This window comes from Herpailurus yagouaroundi, unplaced genomic scaffold (assembly GCF_014898765.1).
Source record: "Herpailurus yagouaroundi ecotype Mexico unplaced genomic scaffold, PumYag 65897, whole genome shotgun sequence".
Classification (NCBI taxonomy): domain Eukaryota; kingdom Metazoa; phylum Chordata; class Mammalia; order Carnivora; family Felidae; genus Herpailurus; species Herpailurus yagouaroundi.
Genome location: NW_024418998.1, coordinates 760 through 5,506, shown reverse-complemented (window position 1 = coordinate 5,506; position 4,747 = coordinate 760).

Below are 4,747 nucleotides of genomic sequence, written 5' to 3'. Positions count from 1 at the left end.
TCTCTCTCTCTCTCTCTCTCTCTCTCTCATCTCTCTCTCCCCCCCACCCACTGTGCCTCTCTCCCCCACTTGCGCACTCTCTCTCTCGCAAAAAATAAAAAGGGAGTAAATTCTGACACGTGCTCCAACATGGATGAAGCTTGAGGTGAAATAAAACAGTCACAAAAAGATAAATACTGTACGTTTCCGCTTCCCCGAGGTCCTCAAAGGAGACAAAAGTAGAGACAGAAAGGAGAACGAGCGCTTGTTTAATGGGTTAAAACAGAGTTTCAGTGTTGCAAGGTGAGGAGGGTTCTGGAACACAGCAGCGCTGAACTGCACACCCACAAAGGGCCAACATGCTGAATTTTGTTACGTGTATTTTACCACACTTACGAAAAGCGAAACGAAACAAGGCCCAGAGGAAGGGGGCTTGGGGTTGACGACCCTCATGAAGCCCTGTGGGTCGGCCTGGTTTTGCTTCCGGCGGACCACACGCTGACGCGGCCTCAGGAGCGTATGGGGAGGGGAGGTGGGAAGACAGAATCCGGCGGTGGGCTCTCCTCAAGTGGGCCTGGCACCTGCCCCCTTCCCCCGACGGAGACACGCCTACCATCCCTCCCACCCACCCCGGCCACAGGAGTCAGGGGAGGTGGAGAAAAAGCAAAGACGCTTCTGGAAAGGTGACACGGTAATTCTTGTTGGGCAGGTCTGAGGGAGTCCACGGGAAATCCAGGTCTGATTTCTCCTCCCAGGTGGAGCTGAGAGGCGAGGCCGCCAACATATTATTTTGAACACTCTGGAAAGCAAACAAACCCAGGATAAAACACCCTGTGGCTCTTAATACTGAGGGGAAGGCAGCGTGATGTAGGCTTTGTTTGCTATGCTTTATGATTTATTTATTTGTTTATTTATTTTTTTAACGTTTATTCATTTTTGAGGGACAGAACAGAGCGTGAGCGGGGGTGGGACAGAGAGAGAAGGAGACAGAATCCAAAGCAGGCTCTGGGCTCTGAGCTGTCAGCACAGAGCCCGACGCGGGGCTCGAACTCACTGACCACAAGATCATGACCTGAGCCGAAGTCGGACACTTAACCGACTGGGCCACCCAGGCGTCCCTGTTTGCTTTAGCGTAGATACTTTGACCTTGGAAAGACCAATTCTGCCTCATCAGTCTCCTTACCTGCCTGGACATCAGGGGCATTGCTCGGACCCCCTCTCGATGTCTTTCTGTCCCCACCCCGTCCTCCGCCGACCCTTCCCTTTTGGTGGGCTCCTCTTGCCTCGGCTTCCCGGACGCTGAGCCCTCATGCTCTCCCTCCCCCTCTGTCTGGTATTTCTCTGTCTTCTTCCCCCTTCCTCGTTCTCTCCGGTGTACATGTTCCTGCCTTTCTTCCTTCACAGCATGGAAATAAATGTTCCACCACGTCCGGGCACACGGCCGTGAACAAGATGGACGCGGCCTGCCCTCCCGGGACTTCCGGTCTGGTGGAGAGACAGGCATTCTGGGAAGGAAACCGCGCTCCTCTCCCCATCGTGGAAACAGCTTTGTCACGTTATCCAAACACAACACAATTATCCTTCGTGTTTCCCTGCCTTGCCGTCTCCTGAGCGGACACTGGGGCTCCCTTCCTAGTAAGGCCTCCAGAGCCCCTGGCCTCCTTTCTGGCATGGTTTTGGCAGGAATGTGGGGCAACCTGGACCCCAAGGACAGCAGGGAAGGACTCAGATGAGGACAAAGACTCTCATGGAAAAAGCCCTGGACTCTCACTTTCCACCCCTCTACTCATCTCCCCTCCTCTGCCCAGGGGTCTGCTGCAAGGCCATACCCCTCCCCCATGGCATTTCGGAAAGGCTCTCGTATTTCAGGCAGGGGTCATGGATGGAGCCTGGCTGTCTAGCAGCTTTCATTTTTTTTTTTTAAGTTTATTTATTTGGAGAGAGAGAGCGGGAGAGGGGCAGAGAGAGAGAGAGAATCCCAAGCAGGCTCCGCGCTGTCAGTGCGGAGCCCGATGCGGGGCGCGAACTCACACACTGTGAGATCACGATCTGAACTGAAATCAAGAGTCGGACGCATAACCGGCTGAGTCGCCCAGGAGCCCCCATCTAGCAGCTCAGTATCTCTGTCTCCCTCCAGCCAAAACAGTTTGCTCTTTATCATGTGCCCTATTTTCATCTTGGGGTGAGAATGACTTTCCAAGGATGGGGAAGACAAAGGCCTCATCCCTGCTCCCTTATGTGAATGAAACCAGTCTAGAGTCCGACAACCCCAAATGATATTTTTCTCCTCGTGGCCCCTGCCACCACCACATCCTGTGTCATCAAAGATGGTGAACCTAGAAAACTCTTGACTGGGTCACATGAGGCTATGACGTCAACAGGAAGAGGAGGGGCCCAAAACAAAGACAGAATTCTTACTTGCCTCCTAGTCATCTTATCACTTAAGAAATGATGAGGGGTTGGGGCGCCTGGGTGGCGCAGTCGGTTAAGCGTCCGACTTCAGCCAGGTCACGATCTCGCGGTCCGTGAGTTCGAGCCCCGCGTCGGGCTCTGGGCTGATGGCCCGGAGCCCGGAGCCTGTTTCCGATTCTGTGTCTCCCTCTCTCTCTGCCCCTCCCCCGTTCATGCTCTGTCTCCCTCTGTCCCAAAAATAAATAAACGTTGAAAGAAAAAAATTAAAAAAAAAACAAAACGATGAGGGGTTTAGGAGTTCTGTGGGAGGAACTGGGGGCAAAAACCAATTTATACACTTTCTCTTATCTCATATCACGTAAGGTAACACTCACAGTCTCCTGGGATTAGGACAGGGAACGATACTACTCATCAGTTAACTATATACAGAGAGAACGTATGATGAAATAAATATAAATACACATTTATATTCTGGGTAGAGTTTTTGTCGGATGTTGGTTTTTTTTTTTTTACATTTTGGAAAAAGTTTATATTCACAGAAACTTTGAAAAGTTAGATTAGATGCCTTTGGGGGGGTCATTATTCAGCCCCCCACAAGTAGTATATTCATACAGTGGAATGTTACACCAGGAAAATAACTAAGTTATATCCTGCAACCTGGAGGTGCCTCACAAACATGATCTTGAACAAGAGAAACTTGTTGCAAAAGAGTACACGCTGGGGGCGTCTGGGTGGCTCAGTCAGTTACGCATCTGACTTTGGCTCAGGTCATGATCTCACAGTTTGTGAGTTCGAGCCCCGTGTCGGGCTGTGTGCTGACAGCTCGGAGCCTGGAGCCTGCTTCGGATTCTGTGTCTCCCTCTCTCTGCCCCTCCCCTGCTTGTGCACACGCTCTCTCAAAAATAAAGAAATCAACATTAAAAGAGAGAGAGAAAGAGAGAGAGAGACCAAGAGACTCTTAACAATAGAGAACAAACTGAGGGTTGATGGAGGGAGGTGGGTGAGGGATGGGCTAGATGGGTGATGGGCATTAAGGAGGCCACGTGTTATGATGAGCAGTGGGTATTGTATGGAAGTAATGAATCACCAAATTCTACCTCGGAAACCAATATTGCGCTGTATGTGAACTAACTAGAATTTAAGTAAAAATTTACAAAAAGTATTGCAAAGCTGCTATGTGCCATGAGCTGGATTCATACAACACTGTACAAATATTTACATATGTGATTAAGTTATTAAAAGTAAGCAGCACGGGTGCTTGGGTGGCTCAGTCGGTTAAGCATCCGACTTCAGCTCAGGTCACGATCTCACATTTAGTGGGTTCAAGCCCCGCGTCGGGCTCTGTGCTGACGACTCGGAGCCTGGAGCCTGCTTCTGATTCTGTGTCTCCCTCTCTCTCTCTGCCCCCTCCCCCTCTCATGCTCTCTCTCTCTCTCTCGAAAGTAAATAAAACATCTTAAAAAATTTTTTAAAATTCTAATCTTCACAAGCAACCTATGTGGTAGGTACTTTTATGACATCAATGTTACATATGGGGAAACTGAGGCACAGAGAGGCTAAGTAACTCGCCCAAGATCACACAGACAGTGAGTGGCAAGAGTTGAGATTCTAATCCAAGCGATCGGGTTCCAAGTCCCGCCTCTTTTGTTTTTGTTTTATTTTTTTAATCGAAGTACGGTTGAGTCCTGCCTCTTAACCAACACACTGTACTGCCTGTATGTTTCTGAGCTGTTTGAAAAGAAAATATTTTTCTCAATGAGTACGCCGTACTTTTTATCTAGGAAAAAAGCCAGCGAAGAAAGAGAAATGCAAGTTAACAGAAAGCATTTACAACAGAAGTTTGTGAAAGTCCACCAGTTCCCAGCACTTAACCTTCCTCCCGAACCTCCCCACCCGCTGACAGAAAAACCGTCTGGGCGGCCCAGTCACTAGCTGTCCAAGTTCCTCCCTTTTAACAGAAATGGGCCTTAGCTTATCCTTCCCAGAGGGATCCAAGAGGGGACTTTCAACCCTGGAACTTTTTTGTTTCTTTGTTTTTTGGTTTTTTAAGTAGGCTTCACACCCAGAGTGGAGCCCCACGTGGGACTTGAACTCACGACCCTGAGATCAAGACCTGAGATCAAGAGCTGGACGCTTAACTGACTGAGCCACCCAGGCACGCCCACCCTGGAATTTTTAATTTATGATGTTTCTTCCCAGTGGGAAGAAGACAGGAAAGTTGGAAGCTCGCAGGCCAGGGGAAAGCCTGGGTCAGCTGGGTGACCCCGGTAGGGCGTCCCTTCCCTGACTTGGGTTCCGAGGAGTTCTCTGGCTGCCCAGAGCCAGAAGTGCCCCACGGGCAACACTGTTGGGGCAG